General features: G+C 41.5%; 1 pseudogene; it reads right to left on the bottom strand.

The window, feature by feature from the left end:
- Nucleotides 1-2,192: 2,192 nt before the first annotated feature.
- Nucleotides 2,193-18,695, bottom strand: LOC133217100 (pantothenate kinase 1-like; annotated as a pseudogene).
- Between the last annotated feature and the right edge of the window lie 2,508 nt (nucleotides 18,696-21,203).

The raw sequence follows: 21,203 nt of genomic DNA on the forward strand, positions 1-21,203 counted from the left end.
TCCACATTGGTGCTGTCTCCTTTTGCAGCCATTTGTAGTGCTTCTTCCAATGTCTCACAGCCAGTCAGCAGACAGCACAGGCCCAGGAACGTTCTCCTCCAAGACTAAAAAAGCACAGTTCCTTCAGACCAGCATCCTGAACCAACTTTTACCACAGCTCTGCAGACTCCTGTTTGCAATATGGTCTACATAGCTACCAACTGTAACTTATAACTCCTCCTTCAGAGCAGTGAAGACAGACACCCTGAATTAAGTTTCTATTTAACACAAATGTCATCCAGCATGGTTTTGACTGAACTGCTCTTAAATCCTTAATATTTAAATCAGAGAAATGATACTAAATAAAGGGTTAGCTGAGAATAAAGTCCAATCCAACACTGCAGATGCCAGCTTGCTATTTGTAGCACTCTAGCAAGTTGCCCTTGTGCAAGAATAATTGGCCAGCAGATCATTTAAGACAGTGATGAAAGAATAAACAGAGACCAAAGCTAAATATCTACACTGGGGTAGGCAGCCAAGACAGATCTTGCCCCCCTAGCCAGTGGCAGGAAGCAGTCTGGTTGGTTCCTGTTCAGAGTAAGGCTAGTATCAGCCGTTAACATCTCAGCCCTCTGAAGAGCTCTTCTTCAAGAAGAAATCAGTCACTTTAGTATCTTGCACAGGCTCAAGTAGGATATTTACTGACTACATAAATTTAGCAGATTGGTAACTCATTCATAAAAATTCTACTTTGGGCTCTCTAGTCTTAACAGACATGAATTTCAACTTACTAGGCTCTACATCCTTCCTCATTCTTTCTTAACCCTTGAGAAAGCTACTTTATTTGCACTAATCGCAGTCACAACAACTGTAGCCACTTTAAACAACAGCATCAGCGAGACACGAGTGCACTTCGCAAGAAAGTACAGGTGGTCAGACAGGAACACCACTTAGTCAGAACAGTCTAGCAGCACTGTAATATATTTAGTATTTGAACAGTAGCAAGCTCTGTACACCAGCCACAAAAGAGTACTTATTTCATCATCTATAGTAAGTCAGCAACCTACTGCAGTCATGTTTTTCCTTTTGTAGTAGAAAGGTGGAAAGCACATCTACAGATACCAAAAGTGCTATGCTTGAAAAACAATCAGAATTGCAAGAAAACCAATGCCTCTTCCATTCAACTTGTGTTCATCTGTATTGTAAACAGAAAAACAGCTCATGGCTACCACGGTGGCAAAGATATGCCCTAGATAAGCCAACAGAAGACACATAGGCAGTCATGTGCACTATATAGGGAAAGCTTTATTATATGTACCATGCACTGAAGAACAGAATGCAGTTTGGAAGGGACTACAGCAAACCCAAAAAGATTCTTTGGTGGTTGTTTTGGAATGGGACTTTTATTTTTTATTTAGGTTTCTGGTTTGGTGGTTTGTTTTTAAGATTAGAGGATTACTAAAAATGAAGTGTATCAATTTAGTTTGCATGTATGAAAATAAGTGGGTTAGATTTATAGGTATTTTTACTACTAGTCTGGACACATTTGTAACCAAGTGGTTTCCTATAAGTAAGCATGGTTGCCACCTCTATAGTGTGAACTTAAACATGCCTAAGGGTGGGTTTTGGCCTTGAGAACAAAATTCTGCACCCACACTACTGAAATCCTGGATTCCTAAACAGAGCAGTCACATCTAAATTTATTAATGAACGTAGCCCAGAGACAATTTCAACTCGGCTGTACCTCACAAATCATTTCAGAGAGCACTAGCTAAGGCAGGCTAAAATCACGCTAAGGACACAGCAAGAATACAGACAATCAGGTTCTAGTGTTTATATGCTGGCATTTCTTAATTTACCAGCATGGTCCAAAGACTAGTGCAATCAGTAATGAAATAAGAGAGCCAGTGAGATCCCTCCACCAAAATCCAGTAGTACCAGACAATTCCGCAAAGTTTTCCTATATCCTGGATTCATCCTAACTACTAAGCAAGAGGTTATTGTTTAACCCCAACATTTTTCTTTCACTTCTCTGGCTGGTCTGGGGGATCAAAGCAGGGGAAAGAAGATTCCTTTACCAGGACAGCTTTATTTGGGCAGTTCACAGCAAGAGACAGAATGTAGGTAAGAACACTAAGAAGAGACTAAGAAAGCTCTAAAGTTGAATGGACCAATGATTTCCCTGATATAGACACCCACCCCCAAAGGAATAAACAACTAGGATGCTGACCCCTGAGCTATGTTAACCAGCAGCATAGGATATGGATTATCAAGGCAGTAAGGTTTTTTCTGGCACTGTTCAGGATCTGTAGGATTTTCAAAATAATAGCACTCTGGTTGGCCATTGAAATCAACAGAATCAACATACCGGATGCCCTGGATCAAACAGTCCAATTCATCCAGTTTATGAAGCTGTAGATCAGCAATCTGGAAAACAGCAACAGGAAATTAAGAAACAAACACTTCCTAGTATGATACAACACTAAGAAGGACAAAAGGCTCTGCTGAAGCACTCTGATCACTTTAATAGTAACACATTATGCTATTTAAACAGTGCGAAGACTTGTGTAAGCATGAAGTCCAAATTAAAAAGTTTGTTACCCGCCCAACAATGGGCACCTCCCAAAACAATGACATGCTGCACAGTAACATCGCCTAATTCCTTTGCCTTTGAGACATTCCCTGCTCTGCTAGCAGGAAACATTCCCTGACATTCTCCCTTCCCCCAGTATCCTGAAGCAATAAATTTCTTTCCCCTTATCCCATGCCAAGGGGAGCTGTGTTCTGCAGCTTTCGGACAGGATGCAAAGTGCTGTAACTTATCATCCAACTACATTTCCCAGCAATTCAAGGAAATTTTTAATAGAAACTTTAAGAGCAAGAAACGCCAGTTAAAGAAGATAAAGCCTTACGAAGTGCATGTTTACGTTAATATGCATTAAATATGCAGTGGGTTATGCTTATATGATCTGATGCTTCCCAAGTATGCATCACCAGTAATCTAAGAGAGCTATTTTTATTAATTATGATGAGCATTATAAGATGCCTTATTAGGGAAAAAAAAAAAAAAAAAAAAAAGAGGATTCCCCATGTTTGGTGAAAAACAGTGTAAAAAAACCCACAACCAACCAAAAATACCGTCAGGCCCATGCCCCCAGCCAAATGTTAACAGAAATATAACTGTGACAGAAGGCAGAAAAACAATTATAAAAGCTTCAAAGGACATGGCCTTTGAGATCTCACAGGTCATCTGTGATTGTATTTAAGCAGATGCGCCTACTTGCCATAGCATTCTGTTTACTAGAATTAGAAATCGCATCCCTTTCTTGAAGTAGGATACAGTGACAATCTGTTTAGAAAGTCTCCTTTCCAGATGACACTGAGGTTTGACTTGTGTTAGGGAGAGGAGAGGGAGGGAGAAAAAAAGTAAAATAGTAGCTGTCCATCCAAACCCTGCGGTCATTTGCATCCCCAAAATCAGGTCCTACCCAACTCCACTTTCTAGGAGAAAAACCTACAGGCTATTAAGAACAAAAGGAAGTGGTAAGTAGAAAGCTGTTCTCAAACATTTGCATACTTCAGGATGTTTTTTATAACAGCTAACGGAGGAGATTCACAAGGCTAACTACCTCCTATTTTTAATTCTGGAAGCTATATTAAGTCACTATAAAGAAGCAAGGTATTTCTGTGGAACGGGCACGGCCAATAGGTTACATTCTTTTGCGCTGTTTAAATCTCTCCCCCTAAGTTTTTTCTCTACTTGAACACAGCTCTAACTTGCCTCAACTGAAAGCCATTCTGTTATTCGCATCTGTCTTTTTGTTACACTTGTTAATCTTCAAACTCTAGAACCACAGAAAAGAAGTAAAACCAAAAAAACCCCAAACTAGCAGTCTCAAAGACCTCACTATAGATCCAGTTATTCCCAGGACAACAGAGGAAGGTGGAGATACTGTCTTTTCAAGTATTTCCTCTTGCAACTTTTAAAATCCATTTGTATTTTTTCTTGAAATAATTTTCATTTATTATGAAATAATTTTCATGTATTACCACGTGGCTACACAAATTACAAGCACAGAAGTGCAGCATAAAGGACTTAAACCACTTAGCCAACAAATAAAAAAATAAACACAAATCGGAAGAAAAGGCTTTTAAATAAACATTACAGAAAACTATAGGCTGCTTCAAAAATATCATGTATTTCAGTAATTTCTCGCTATTAGACTGACAGGAAAAGCTCCAATCAAGAGATACACAACACAAGGCATTAACAAAATAAATGCTTCATGCACTATCTTTCACAGGTAACATTGTAAGCCCAGTGAGCCATCACTTGTCAGAGGATTTGTTTTATTAAAACACAATTAACATTGCACAAAGCTAGTAAAAATAAGGGAAGATTCTATTCTAATCATGACCTCTCTCTAGGTTATGTGCTGTATATTCAATTTCTTCATCTTACTGTGTAAGCTACATGCAGCATGACCAAACATGACCTAATACAGATACGGCACGAATAAACATGCTATGAACCAGAATTCTGCTACACAAAGACAAGTCATTAGTAGATTTACATCCCCTACTGTCAGAATCTCCATTCTCTCATCAGCCAAACACACAGCCACAAGCTGCTTTTGTCTCATCCATGTTATACCTTTACAAATAGGTAAGCATCAGTGAGAGACCCTGCAATACAAAAGCCAGTAATATACATCTAAGAGGAAAACACTTCTGGTGTCAGTGCAAAAACACAGACAAAATCCTGGTTTCTACAAAGTCTCCACTAAGCCCACCAATCCTGTAAAGACAGAACAAAAAACCCTAATCAAAGGTTCTTTTTCAAGCACTAAGCATAGCAGTTTTATTAGGTCCAGCCGTCCACGTAAAAAATACACAGAATCTGTTCTGCTTTTTATAGCTCTGTGCTATATTTAACAGCTGATATACTGTAAGCAGAAAAGCCCTGTGATTGCTTTCTTTCATGCATGATATCCATAGACAGAAACTATTTCCCTGCATTGGTGCAGCAGTCTGGTTTTCATTTTTGGGAGGAGCAAGACTGGCATCAGTATTCCATGTCAACCCACCTTCATTCAGAGAACCATGAACTCTGCAGCCACTAGACCTCTGAGGCTCCCAACAGCCCAGTGAGCTAGGACTGCTCTTATTTCTGAACACAAATGAGGGCACAGTTGCAAGAACTGCAGTAACCCAGTCTTGCACAAGAAGTAATGACAAAACAAGGGTCACAACTCCTAAGACTTCTCCCTGTATATATAACTGCCTTTTCTTTGTTTGTGTCTTTGCTCAAGCAGCAAAACTGCACCACATCTAGTGCCTGTAAAGACGATAACTGGTGTGTGATTAGGCAAATGGTCAGGGGGTTTTCTGGTGCCATGACCTGACCTACCACACTCTACTAGTCCTCATCTTTCAGTTGCTGAAAATGCTGCTTCTTGAGGGAACAAAATTTAAGGTGCAAAAATGCAGAGCAAACCCAGGAGCTGTGTGTAGAAGCATGTTTTAATGTTACGGGTTTTTTTTTTTCTTACAACTTTTTACAAGATGCATTTGCAGATAGCTTCTGGCCCTTTACAAGCCCTAATGTGAGGGCAGAGAGCACGATGGTCAACTTATCCTACTCTGTATTCCTGTAATTATATGCCTGTCCAGAAAAGATTTGTTTCAGAACATTGTGCTATGCAAGGAAGAGCTGAAGATCAAAGCAGCATGCAAGACCCTGGAGGGAAAATTTATGATGGTTACAGGGAAACCGTATGTACATTTCTTGTAAGACCTATTTTTCTGCACTGCAGAAATTCCTCTTTGTTTTAGACTGCTTCTTAAATACTGAGGGAAGAGAAAGAACAAAACACTTTGGACCTCTCACCGAACGCTTCAGCACCATTAAAAGGAGGGGCTTGGGACTTCAATCATGCTTACAAGCAGGTGCAACACAACAAGGAAGCAGTGAACACATCTATGCACCCTAGCAGATCAACACTGGTGTACGGACACCTTTTTCAATGAAATTCCAGCCCAAGATTTCACTCAGTTTGAATTGTCAGGTACCAAGTTCTGATGAGCACAGAAATGTCCAAACCCACATGCAGTAACGAGTTCATCTGTCTCTTCGACTTTCAATCAGACACATACTTTTTTTTCCCTGTAAGAAATTGTTAGAAACTAACATCTTGCAAGTTTTTAACTATCAATTACAACAGCCTCATTTAGTATACCACTGGGGCTTTTATATGCCTTCTGGGCATTGTGCCAGTTTTTATTTCTTATAATAGCTTACAGCCTAGCTTTTCCTTCCATCTCCCTCCCATTATGGACCCTCCACTTTCATAAAGACGTACTTTGCTTCCTTCAGATTTTTATTGTCTTTACTCAACTGCTAAACCTGCTGATTTTTGAGCTCAAATGAGGTAATCCCCCAGCTGATTCCGCACCCTGAGGCGAGGAAATAGCCACCCGTATTCAAACAAGACAAAATCTAATGCTAAAGGGTAACCTCAGCATTTACTGAAGTATAAAAAAATGCACTAGTCTGGGATCTTCTGCAGAGAATCTGCTCTCTTGCCCAGCTAGGGGTAAGAATCTCTTTGCTCTCTTGGCAGGTAACGGATACACGTTGCCTCTCCCCACTCCTACTGAAGAGTTTTCCAGCAATCAGTGGGGAGTCCAGTGGTGGTAACAGGTTAATCACACTTATTTCACCCATTCTCCAGATGCAGCTTTCAACTCCAGCCCAGTCTACACACTACAAGCCAGCATCTATGGCCTGAGCAGCAGCACTCAGCCTCCTCCAAGCAAGTGAGGTGCAACAAGATTTTTGAGTGACTTATACTAACCTAGATTTACACAGCTTACTCATCCTACAACACAGGACAGAAAAATTTCTATAGGTGTTCAGTAAAGGAATACAAAGATCCCACTGCAATAGAGAGGAATTTTGCAACAGAGCAGGTTTAGGCAAAAGTCTGATTAGTCCATTCTTCCCTCATCCCCTGTGTATCCTTTACATTGAGCTGCTTTAAAACACTGAGTGACAGCTTATTAATTTATTCCTCGTTACATTAACAGCATACTTTTGCACAAGTAATGTGACAGAGGAGTCACAAAGTATAAAGAGATTTTTATTACAGGTATATAAGCACATATATTCCTTATTTGTACAGAATTGACATTACTTAAGCTTTTACAGAATATGTAAGGTAACAGTATGTAACTGGGTAAAGATTATCAGAATTAGATGACATATCAACATATACATCTATGAATGATTCATCTTTGAGACAGATTAAGCAAGCAATCCTTCATGTAATGGATAGTATTGTGCTTCTGTAATACTCTATGGGTATTACAGTGAGCCAACAAACACTTCTTATAAAGGAAGGTGTGGAGCTGGGTAGCTGTAAGAAGAGATGTCCAAAGCACTCACTCAGTTGTGAGTGCACTTCACGGACTGCTACAAAACATCGCAGCCAGCTTTTATGGTGTTTTTCTTAAACTACCTCTAAAGTGTTGCAGCACACAGAATGTTAACCAACACTGCAGTGATGTGGGATTCAGGCTTAAGTCCGCCAGGAATTTGCTACATGACCTCGTACCTTTGTACAACAGCTAGCAAAACAGCCCCAACTTCAATTATGGCTTCCAGGGCTACGTTAATTATATTGCAACAGAGATTACAGAGAGTTGTCCATCACTGTAAGCTGCATGTTTATACCGGATAAAGCCAAAGCTATGGAGAGAAATGCCAAGCTCTGACAGCCACCAAGTAACTTCCAGTTCAATTCTGCTGCTGGGGAGCAAGGGTCCTGAACTTCTTTGTCAAGTAAGCAACTCTAGCTCCTAGTACAATATATAGGAGAGAGGAATTTGGGAAGACTGATCATTCCAAAGGGATAGTCAGCCTCTTCAGAAAGTCTCAAAGTGACCTCCCATTGTTACTACAGAACATGACCTGAATCATTCCCCAGACACATGGAAGGATGCTTGGAAACCTGAACTGATACCACACTGACTAGGACTAGAATTAACCTCCTTAATGTGATGCCAACATCCTTACACATTGTGAGACAAACTAAAACTTTGGAGGACTCATCATCAGCAGACCCTAACATGAGGGACTTCTAATCAGCCTAAAGGACAAGAAATGTGTGACTAGCAGTGGACCACTACAGCAACTCAGAAACTTGCTAGTACTTCATTAGACTAACTGCTTCCATGTCAACAATTTACTGAAGATGATTATACAACACTATAAAAGCTGGGATTCATGTTGATCTTCAGCATTCTCTCTCCCCCTTAGGATCCTGGTCATTTGTTAGGTGAGGGGCATTCACAAAGAAAAAACCTCTTGCACTGCATGAATAGATACTTGGAGTTAAACATGAAGCACACGAAGCCAAGGACTGCACTCAACTGCATTTTATGAATCAGTATGGTAGCTCCCTAGACTGAAGCAGAGAGAGAAAAGGAACTGATGTAACCTGTCATACCCAGCAGCCATCCCTCACCCTCAAGATCATGCCAAAAGTTCGGGACATAAATATCAGATCTGTCAAGTAAATCAGTCACATTAATCTTAGTGAGATTGCTCTGGTGCAGGCAGGTTAGTCGTTCTTTTACAGAAAATAAATGGAGATATGCTCCAGTTGAGACACATACACAACAGGAAACTCTTTCAAATAACTAGTTCTAATACAGTCTGTACAATGGCTCTCTATGCCTCTGTCACCACAATCAGTTTCTGCAGTGCACTCAGTGAAGTCATCTGGAAGCTAGGACTACTGCTGAAGTTTATCCAGACATCAGCATCCCAATACATCAGATTTACATCACCTTCTGCAGTGCCTACAGAGGCTGTTTTTAACTCCTAGGAGATCTGGGACCCCATCATCTCATGAACTGCTTTTCTTCATAATATGAACTGACATCAAAAGCTAGCTGCTACTGTTAAGCATGGTTTTCTGTTTAAGTTCGGTTTCACATTTGGTCAAGTTTCTGTTTAATGTTTGGTTTCATGTTTTCTGTTTTCCGTGAGGTTTACTGTTAAGTAAACCTTGGACCGTGCTTGGCCTTCCAGTTTCTTGACTTGTGTCTGCTTGAAGATCAGTACAAGGGGAGGGGAACCTCAACCTCATCTCCACCCTGCATGGCTTCATTTCTGGTTTTCTGATAGATATCCAGTTTGAAAAGAGCACCCGTACTCTCAGCTTCTAGGCTGTCATAACACATTCTCAGTTGATTATGAAGCATCTGATCATCACAGCTATACTCTAAAAAAACCCCCCTCATTTACTAAAGATATCTTGCACAGTTAATACTTGGTAGAACACCCTCTTCCTGTCCCCTCCACGATCTCACCAATTCCACTAATTAACAAATGTGAATTAATTCTGCTAGTCTTAAATCAGTTAGGATGGACTTATGAAACACGTTTTCTCTGCAAATTCTTACAGGACTCCTATGATTTTTTCCCCAAAGTACTTCCCACTGAACCCCTACGAACCATTCACATACCGTTCTAAAGTCTTCCTCAAACTTGTAAGCTCCACCTCCTGTGGCACAGTGTAGTGTGCAAACTGGAGAAATTCTTTTCACTACCCATCTGTATGAATCTGTGCATGGCAGAGCTGGGAAAGCGGATGTAGTGCAGATTTCCTTTTCATCCACACATAGTCAAATTTTTCAGTTCAAGATGGACATCAGGAATGCCATTTTTAGCATATTATTTCCTAGTGCTTTTCAGATTTTCCACCTCTTCCTGCTCCTCTTCTGCAGTAATGTCCTTAGGTTCAAAGTAGACCAGTTTAACCAACGTTCCACCGATATCCATTCCAAACCATGGAAATGCTAAGGATGAGGGGAGAGAGAGAAAGAGAAAGTCACTATAAATATAGAGGTTACCCATTATCTCTTAAAGCATTTGCTGAAGGACGATTTACTGCAGTCACAATGACCTCAGTTAAGAAAAAGAATACAGAAAATCTCAAGATACTCTTCTCTGGAGAAGTGGGTTTTAAGAAAATGAAAATATTTTTCCCAGGAAAACATTTATTCCTCAGACAGCATCTCATGACAGAGCACATTTATTGAATTCCACCCAGCTGATTCCCGGCACCAACTGTTAGAAGAGATTAAGGAGAGGAGGAGAAAGAAACAACCAAACAGGAGAATAAGATTTCTCAAGTCACACTGCCACTGCATAACATCTACAATTGCCTTTCTAAGGCCAGATGGAATTTCCACTGTCACAAGGCTCTGTCTGAGCAGCAATACTCCCACTATCCTGGGAGTCTCCAGACTTCATCCCACCAGAACTAGCAGCTCTGTTGGAACTACACCACTTGTATATATTAGCAGAAAGAGAGTAAGACATTTTAAGTTCCATATTTACCACTGACAATTATTTTGAGAAAATACGAAACATACCCTTTGCTGTATGTGTTAGACTATCATACAACTATACAAGAAATGCCACTATTTGCTTCTCAGCATATATATATCTTCCACAGCCAGCCTAGATCAACCAAAGCCTTTGTTCTGCTAAGAGCAAGAGAAAATGAGTATGGAGAACATGCAGGCATAAGACACTAACTCAACTTGATTGGGCTACCTGCTCTGCTTGCATATACAAGCACACATTTCAAATCATAGGCCAAGTAACTTTATAAAGCAATTAAGAGGTGAGAATATAAAATCTACATACAGGTACTGCAAAGGAAGGCAGCTAGTAATGTTTCTAGAGAAATCAAAATAGAAGTATTGAGCATCTGGCTTAACAACCAAGATATATTTCTAAAATAGGAGTCACATAGTCACTTTTCTGCTTTTAGGGACAATCAGGAAGACTAGCTAGAAATTAGATTCTGCCATCTAGGACATGCCAACTTAGTGTTGCTACAAACTCCAAGCCATGAATACCATACACATTACTGATTTTTCTGACAGTGAACCTAAATGTAAGCAATCTGGGGCAAAGATTTTAACTAGCATAGGAGGTAATGATCACACAGTTTTCATCACATAATCACAGATTACTATTAGGTTATTCAACGTTATGCTGAAAGGAGCTTAGAGTCTTCTACTTTTTACAAAGGTCTCAGCATCGCTCTTGTCTGGCTGGCTAATTTAAACTTCAATTTCACAATTGTCAATACATTCCCCACCCCCTAAACCAATCTTTAAATGTCAGATGTTTAAAAAGGTTATTTTGCTCCTTTGCTGTATGCCAAATAATTGAATCAGCAGTTTCTCCCCTTTCCCTAAGGACAAGGCAGACAAAATGCATAAACTCCCCTGAAGTAGCTTGCTTACTGTTCCGTTTTTCTAAAAGCACCTACTCTTCACAGTATGTTAGAGATTGGAAGGGACCTCAAAAGATCATCTAGTCCAATCCCCCTGCCGGAGCAGGAACACCTAGATAAGGTTACACAGGAACGTGTCCAGGCGGGTTTTGAATGTCTCCAAAGAAGGAGATTCCACAACCCCCCTGGGCATTAACACCTAATTTCTTTTTCCATATCCTGCAAGCTGCAAGACACAACGACACTGAAGTCTAATTTGATGTTTGGGAAGATACATACTATTTGGGAAGATACACACGATGCAGATGAACAAGAGCTCCCTGAAACAGCAAAAATGTAAACCAGGTGTTTTTAAAATAGGTTGTGCTTTTTTCTTTTATTCTGGGGGGGAGGTGTGGAATTATCATGCACTATCCTGTAACTCAAACACTTTTGGAAGTACAAGGTAAACATTTAAACAAGAGTGGTCTGGTCCACGCTACCAACACTATAATGCAGCAGAGCTCAGGATGCCAATTGCATTAGTGATTTTCACAAATCTTTATTTAAGCTGCTAAGAACTTTAATTACTTGTCCCACTGGAACAGTGAGTCTCCTCCTCAGATGTATCTTAGCTATGTAGGCAGGAAGTTTAATTTTAAAAGCAGCATGGCTGGACTGTGTGATACAGAACCACCCTGCAGCTAAATGTAAGCCAACTTCCAATATTTGACATCACAGGCATAATATCTGCTACAATCTACCTGCATCAACAGTTGCTTTAAAGCTACAGTGTAGATTTACTCTTTAAGAGGGGGAAGGAGCATTCCAGCCTCCTATCAAACACACATCCAACAATAAAAGCATTAAGTACTAACAGCTCCGAGCCCATAAATGACTGCCAAGACATTTATTTTACATCTTAACATTTTGAGGAGTCATAACTAAATCATTAACAAAGAACAGGTGCTGTAGAAAACAGTTCTTGACCAAGGTACAGATAACACTCACATTTAAAAAGGAAGCAGAAATACCAAACACTTTGTTGTTGTTGTTGATTCTGCTCTCTGTGAATCTAAGCTCCTTCCATTTTGTTGCAAGCCAAACAGAGCTGCAGAAAGAACTTTGCTCTTACAACAGCAGTTACCTTCAGCACAAATAAAGCACACAAGATCAGTCCACGACAACCAGGATTTTGGTTACACAGAACAACAGCTTAATTTTCTTCACAGTTTTTCACACCAGCTGTCTGTTAAGCTCACCTGCAGCAAAGACAACTATTTCGACTGGTTGACCAATTAGGACAAACCCCAAGACTCAAAGCTCCTGACAAGTCCCACTGTTAATTCATGTAACTTCCGTAAAACTGGAGTGACAGCAGAAACACTTCTGTATTCCAGTGATTATTTAAAAGATTTTTTCATTGTACCTTTTGTTACTATTGTCACATTCCAAAATGAACCGTACCACTGAAGTTCCGTCAGCTCTTTTCAGTATACTCAGACACCCCACTGTGGCTGGTACATGGACACTTCAACTTCCCTGACACTACTGAATGCAGTGCTAATGGAATCATACATGCAGGCTGCAAGGTGTTCCTGAGTTCTGCCGCCTCCCTGAATGCAAGCAGTAAGACTATACAGAGGCCACCAAAATTATTAGGGCCCTCACTTCTACAAACTGGGGATATGAAGAAAGGTATTTATGTTGATACAGTCTCCACAGACTTGAGGGAAAATTGTGGAGGTTTTTCTAGGGTTGTTCAGATTTTTTGTTTGTTTTAAACTGGAAATTCAGCATTTGATTGATAACCAGAAAAAACATTCAACAAAACTCAACATCTGTTGAGCTCTTAAAAGCCAGGAAAGCAAGGAGGGGAAAGTGAAATCCATCATATCCACATCTTAGGCTGGTAACATTTATTCCAAATTGTGTGATTTACCATGAAGACTTAAGACACAGGTTATGCTGCAGCGATGCTTTCACGGTGTAAAAAATGCCCTTAACTAAAATTGTCTGGCAAGACTGTTATGAGCCAATTCCTCTCTTCTCAGCCATCAGCATTGGATCAATGCAACCTATTACTGTGGTGAAAACAAACCTATTCTACTGTATTGCTACACAGCATTAGGTCATAAAAAGTAACAACACTATAAAATCTAAGTCCCATGGAATTGATACAGGAAGTGTCAAGATGAATTATGCATTCTTAAAAGTCTAGCATAAATCAAAGACTTTACTTAACCAAATTAATTCTCTTTTTGCTAATAAGCTGCACCAACTACTTACTGGTTTGTTATCTTGACATAAAGATCTCCATTACTCCAAAATCTGCTGCACAAGCATGTGACAATGCAAACAGAAGGTACCAACAGCATTGCATAATTAGGTAATCTGATGCACACCAACAGCTGTGCTATCTGGGGGAAAGGTTCACTCATGAGAAATTCCATGACACATTTTACCTAGTTTCTGCACAAACTTTGAAGGGTATGAACCTAGAGAGCTATTCCTATAAGGCATTATTACATTCACAATTGAACACATTTGATTTTTAAAAACCCTGCCTTTAACACACGATGTAAGGAGGGTGGTGAGGGGTAAATACCAAATCACAACCTGCTCCACATGGACAACAGCTCAGGGGAAGTGAGAATGAAGGGGAACTCCTGAATCCTTAAGTTACATCCTTCCTCCATTAAACAGGATAACCAACAGTAATCCTTTTCATATATGTTTAAACAACCACAACATAAGCTTGGCTGAATCTTTTTACCCCTTAACTCTTAAAGACTGTGCCTGAATCCTGCTGGCTAGAACTTTCTTCTCTCTACCTGGCTCCTAGATTTACTCCTGACCAATTTGCAGCAGTTTTATTCTTTTGCCAAAACTGTTTCAGCTTACACATCTCTTACAAGATACCTATTTCCTCAAATACAGGTGCAGTATCTCCTTTTTTTTTTTTTTTTACCAGTAATTTGAATGGTGGTATCAATACTCTGATATCTTAGTCATATATATCTCAGATAAAATACCTTAGGTTCAGCTGCTTTTCTTCCTGGACACATACATGATGAAATCCTATTAATCCATTTGCATTTCATTTGCACTGCTTGACAGTCTGATGATCTAAGAACTTCCCATTTTAATTGGAAGAGGCGAGAGAACACCAAAAATAGTGACAGGGCAAGAGGAGATCAAAAAAAGAGACAGCGTTCTCACAGCTTGTTAGCTGGTTTTTATTAAAAAAGCCAATAATAGCTTAACATTTTTTTTCAACCACTCCTTCCTATTTTTCATGGCTATTTTGAGCAATCCAAATAAATTGTAAAATGGAAGCATTTGTTTCCTTTGAACAAAAATAGAGTATGTACCTTAAAAAATAATTATATCTGCTTAGTAATAGAAGTTTCTTGGAGACTTACAAAGCTAGAGCTAAATAAATTATACACATATACGAGGTGATGCCTTCCAGCTCATTTTCAGCAGCAAAGTCTTATGGAATGTCTACCTCCTCATCAGAAAAGGAAAGAAACTAAAAAAAACCCCACAAGAACAAACCCAAAACCCAGCAAACCTGGAAGCACAGAGCTGTTTGTTAAACAAGTGTGACTATCACATACAAGTAGTCATATTATCACAAACTGATTTCTGAAGATAACACTAAGAGACTAGGTCAACACCTAGCCTGTACAGCTTAATTAGAAAACTCTGAAAAATAAAAACCCAATTTGCAAAGCTACAAGAAGCAATGATTAGCAATGAATCTCATTCTTTAATCTAAAACCCAACGGAAGTGATAAATTTAATTCTCCCATTCCTGTTGGATAAACTGGATATGCAGTTTTAACTCATGGGATGTTGGACCACAAAACACCAACTAGTTCAGTTTGTTATGACCAGTCCTATTCCTTCAGCAACCCTCACTTCCAACTACATTAAAAGCAGCTGGAGACTAACTTTAAGAATTGCTTCAGGTCACATGCTTCTTAGGATTAAAAAGACTGGGAGATATTCCAATGCCTTGGACAAAATTTCAGTAACTGATAACACTGCATTTATTCACCACAGCAAACAGTAGCAAGATCAAAACCATTTTCCCACCTGTAGTCTTCACTGAAGCAGACTAGATAATCAAAGCAATCCATATGTAACATCACCACATATCAAAAAGCCTAGGTTTTCTTTCTTTTCTACCTGGCCTTAATTGGTGCTACACTGCAGACTAAGGAAGCCACTGCAGACAAACATCACACTAACAACCTTGATACTGGCCAAAAGCCTTCTTTACAGTGAACCTACAACTCTTAAGTGTTCAGAAATTATCCACGACAACTATAATTCGTAATAGCTGGAAACAGTCACACTACCTCAAAACACACATTCTTTGACCCCTAACGGCTACCACCTGACTCGGGGTGAGATACCATACTGACTGGAATTCACCCCAAAGCTTTACACTAATTTAAGAAAAGCAATAGCATTAAGATGCCCAGATGGCTTCTTCTCCATGTCTGATGTAGAGTAACGCTGTGAAGCACCAGTCTAGTTAACTGCTGCTCTGAAATCTTTGTCCTCACTTGGCTACACTGCTGTTTCAATAGGGATCGATGAAGGCATTTAACTGCTCTTTTTTTTTTCTTCTGTTCAAAGACCACATTTAAACTGAACAACATGACAGTTTAGGAGGCTTTTGAAATTTGCAGAGTTCACACTTCTATTATCTTCTGGAGCACTTCACAATGCAAGGCATCATAACAGGTATTTTTCTGCCCATTATGCTGTGCTGCAGAAAGGTAATGCAGACCTTAGTCTCACAAATATTCTGCACTAGTAACTTGAACCAGACAACTGAAAAAAGCCAAATATCCCCGATAACTCACCTAGTTCAGCTAAGGTAAACACAAAGCAAAGACAAGCTTCTCAGCAGAAGGCAAGTCAAGAAGAATATAAACTGGTCCTCAGATCCATTCTCACCGTACTCTGATCAGCAAAGCACACTGGTTTCAGGGAATCTTCCTTTCTCAGAGGGAAAACAGACCTACCTCATGCTGGCTGAAAGTAAAAGCGGTCAAGAAAACATATAAGGATTTAAAGGAGTAATTGTTGCAGAAAGATAGGCTTCATTTGTTGAAATACTGGGAAATGCTGATCACCTCATCTTTTCCACAGCACAAAGCAAACCCCACAGTCAATACTGAAGTCTTACAGGCCATGTGGCAACTGCTTTTCATTTTGCAATGTATCTTTAAACACAGAACAAACATCTGCAAAGGTTGGAATTAAATACAAAAACCCGTAAGACAGGACTGTGTAGTATTCACTGGAGATGGATAGAGAACAGAAGTTGAATATAATTTAATTATTTTTTTAAGCTGGAGACATTCTGCTATCATGTTCTCCTGCAGGACTAATAACTGCAAATTAGTTATTTGATAATCATAAATTAAAAAGTACAATAGCAGCAAGAATTCATGTCATTTATTTAGCAAAGAAAATGCCTACAAAATAGTTCTGCAAAGCGCTTCCCTCATCTGCTGTTTTCACTAAAGCCTCATTTCGTTAAAACCCCACAATGAAGGTCTGGTTGTCACACATCTTGGGCAATAAGCCAGTCACTGATGCTCTTCACTCTGATGGGCTCTTTTACCCCTTGAAGAAGGGAAGGAAATTCCAAACTCCAGATTCTTTTTTACTCAAGTGATTCCATGAATCCTAAAAGCCTTAAGCTTCACTTCGAAGTTTTTTTTACTGTTATGAAGAGTTTGATATGCAAGTGCTGACTCTTCCTAGCTACACCAAATCAGAATGGGAGTTAGTCCAAGTTCTGCAGTTTTTGTTGCTGAATGAAAGTGTGAAACTGGACAAAGGCTAATCCAGTTTGTGACAGAGAATGATTTGATCATCAACAAGTTAAATTTGGTAAATTAACTTCCAACATATAAACTACATCATTAATCAACACAGAGAACATTCTAAAGGAAACTGGTATGTGTAGCTCAGCAAAAAACGTTCAAAAAGCTGAACAAGATACTGGCTATTAAGTAGTCCTGTGAAAGCTGCAGCTCTCCAAGGCTGTTTCTATTTCACTCTACTTATACAGAAAAGGTTTTTACATATTCAGTTCAAAACAAAGAAAGAAAGAGATTCAGACCAGCTGAATGCACACAACTTCCTACTGAGTAGAAACATCTTTAAGTTTTGCCAGTGGGTAGCTGTGATCCTGACTATTCCTGATTACCCTTTCAGAACATGATGAACTTTCAACAAAGAAGCAAACATTTGTTGGCTTTATTGGAAGGGCTATTGAAGTGGGAGTGCAAAGAAACAGAGCTTTCTCCATTGGATTGTTTTACTTGTAGAGCTTACCATCAAACTATTAAACAGCTCCATACCTACAAAGAAGCTAGCTACAATCAAGAAAGTAAAAGGTATCATTAATCAACAAACTTTATACAGTTAAGTAAATTACAAATATGGATGCTTGAGACTTGCAGCCTGAAAAAGCATGGAAGGCAATTCACTAACACCTCCCAAATCAACTAACCAAAAGCCACAGGCGATGCTCGAAAGGAGCGTATTACAGTCTTACCCTGTTGGCAACCCCCCCCCCCCCCTCAGAAAAACTCGCACTCAGCTCCCAGCGCTTGTTTCCTCTTAGTTCTAACAGCACGTGGGGAAAGCGAAGGAACACCAAGACCGCAGAGCCTTCCCACCACCCAAGGCACAGCAGCGCTCATGCCGACCCGGCCCGAGCATTACTTACAGCGCTGCTTGGGCACTATGAGCTCCATGGGTGCGTCCGGCAGGCGGCAGCGACCGGCAGGACCCTGGGCACCACCCGGGGCGATGCTCGGCGCTAGCAAGAAGCTGCTGCCGCCCGCCCGCCCGCTTTCGTGCCGGGCCGCCGCTCCCCGCCTGCCGCCGCCCCATTGGCGCAGGGCGGGCCGGGCCCACGCGGAAGCGGGGCCGTGCCCGGCAGCCGCCGCCGCCGCCGCCTTAGACGGCACCAGGGACCCTCGCTCCGCCCGCCCGGCCTGCGCAGGAGGGAGGAAAAACGCCTGCGGCGCGATCAGCCGGGTGGCAGCCAGCCCCGGCCGGGCAGCGCTCTGGGCGGAAAGAGGGGACAGAGCCACAGGACCCACGGCCGCCTGACACCGAGCCGATACAGGGCCCCGCTGGACCGGTCTGCGGCAGCGCCGCACGGAGGGGGCCGGGCCGCCGAGCTCGTCACTTACGTGGCCTGTGCCGGCGTCCCGAGTCCATCCTCCTGCATCGCCTGCATTTCTTGGCCGGGGAGCCGTGCCTGAGCGGCGGTAGCTCCGGCCGCAGTAGCAGCGTGTGCGGGGCCTCTCCGCAGCCGCCGCTGCTCAGGGGCTGGCTCGAGGGGTGGAAGCCGTTCTGCAGCAGCCCGCCGAGCAGACGACGTCGTCTGCAGGCCAGCCTGCGCCCACCTGACGGCGGGCAGCCCCACTGGTCAGCCTCAGAGGGGGGGACAGAGGAGCAGGATTCATCACCACCATCCGGGTAACGTGCGCGCTCCCGGCCGCCGCGCCCGGCACCTGCGGGGCAACGCACAGCCCAGGAGCGCGCCGGGGAGAGCGGGAGGCGCGGGGGTCCCCGCTCGCACGGTGCGGGCTGGCACGGGCAGCGGTACGGTTGCAGTGCGCCTTCTCTCCCGCGGCCCGGCTCGGTGCAGCACACCGGGCAGGCCTGCCCCTGTCGTGTTCGGTTCTAGGTGTCCAGAGGGTCGCTCAGGTGACTCGGGTATCTACACCTCGGGGGCCTGTGACGCCAGGTGTGCCCTGTACCCCTCACACACCTACTCGGGCATCAGCATTCACGTTTTCGTCTACATCATCACATGTTTCCTGCACGGTGTAGAGGGACTAGTGTGACCTTGAGGGTGTTTGACCTCATGCTATTTTAGTGTCTTTGCTCTCCCTGCCTAGCACTGGCAACCCTGTGACTTGTGATTTACTCCCCGACCACTGAGACCTCCAAGTGTAAAAACACATTTTCTGAATGAAACTTATTAAATATCAAGCGGACATAAAATAGGGGTGAACTGTGCTGCAGTGTGTCAGGTGTGTAGCTGAAACACTAACTGAATTGTGCCCTGCACATGAAGGTTATTCCTATAGACATACTGCCAGTCACAGATGATTGTCCTTACAGCAAAAACGGGTCACGTAATGGTCCCTCCCTACACCTAAAATTAGTACAGGACACAGGCCCTTCACTGCAAAACACCTACAGAGAATGAAGAGCTACTCTCTTTAACTGCCTCCAAAAAGGGATACTGTGTTCAGAAATTGCTGCATGAGATGTAACACGACATTCTCTCCCCTTTTTGCCTGGGACCAAAACATTATGTTAAGATATATAGGAGCAAGCCACAGGAAAACATGTACATGAAGCTGAGGAAATTAAGAAAGTGTTTTGAGAACAACAAACAAGCAAAATTTTCTTCCTAAAAAACAGCTACCAATGCTCCAAAGGTGATCAAAACACTTGACGTTCTCCTCATATCCTAAAGCATAACCAATTGCTGTAATTGCCATCCCAAAAGCAACTGCCCTGAAGAAGGCAGGAAGGAAAGCAGGCTATATACATTTACTGCTAGAACTGTAGTGCTTCCACAATTGAAATTCTTCAAGACCCCCTAACGTACTGAATTATGTTTAAACTAAAAACCAGAAGGCTGCTGCACGGATTTGCAGGGACCTTCACAACAGTTGTTGGCAGTTCTATGCAGCTGGCTGCTTTATGAAATTCCCTTGTTAATTCATACCTCTCTTGGCATGAGGAGTCCTTACTGCTACTGTCCCCAGGTGGGAATGGTTGTCCCTCGCTCCATCCCTGACACAGAAACTGACTGCACCCCCAACCAGCCCAATGTAGAACGGGATCAGTCCTACAGACCTGTTTTTCTTTGCAATTGCAGCCTAACTGGGAGCAGACACATGGGCAGTTAGCGTATCTCAGCTTAAGGGTGGCAACTTTTTACCTGACTCCAACAAAAACAAGACCACCTTTAACTGCATGCTCACATTACCTTGTGGTAGGATAGTTAGCATCCTTCCACTGACTCTCCAACGGAATGCTGTTATTTCAAGTATTGTGCCCAATTTTAGGCACTAAACTTCTGTAATAACTAACACTGTATTAAATGAAAACATTAAGTTTTAGTCTAGAAAATTAAAGATTTGAAGGGATATTCAGTTCTGAAACAGGTAACAGCAAAGGAAATATATATAACAGTTGCTGAGAAACAAGAAAGGATCTATAATCAATAACTGCAGTAAGGGAAATTCACTTTAGACTTGAGGTGGACATTTCCTAGGATGAAGTTAGAGAAGAATCAGCCTGCACTGTCAGACTCAGGTGTCCACTGCTGCAAGCTTTTAGGAAAGGTTAAGCATCTGTGAGGAACAGTCTCAGTAGAGTTGATTCTGACTTAGAGCAAGAACAAGGCATGGCCTGGACACCTTTCTGAAGTTCTTTCCAATACTTTTTTAATTACATATTTCCCTAATATTTCACTGTAAATACTGCACAACTATGCCAGGGGTAGAAGTGTCCTGAATAGAAGAAGTAGGTCAGGAAAATACTGTTGTGATACGATCCAAGTTACTGACAAGTCAGGGGCAGTGTAGATCAATAGCATAGAACAACAACAAATGTCATCTCAAATAATGCTGGAGAAAATATAAAAATGGAGAAATGTTAAAGACTGTCCAAGTCAATTGACAGGGTTTATGTAGAGGGACAGATTCACTTCTATGTGTGCAAGTTTCCCTGATCTTGTAAGCTGTCCAGCAGAAATGGATGAAAACGCTTTCCAAACTTTAATTGTCTAAAGATATAGTTTCAAGCTAATATGCTGCTTTATCAAACCCATTTCAGAGACTTTTGTACTGG

Source organism: Neopsephotus bourkii, unplaced genomic scaffold (genome assembly GCF_033783945.1).
Source record: "Neopsephotus bourkii isolate Nb327-2 ecotype Australia unplaced genomic scaffold, CSIRO-AGI_Nbou_v1 NB_1099, whole genome shotgun sequence".
Taxonomy (NCBI): domain Eukaryota; kingdom Metazoa; phylum Chordata; class Aves; order Psittaciformes; family Psittacidae; genus Neopsephotus; species Neopsephotus bourkii.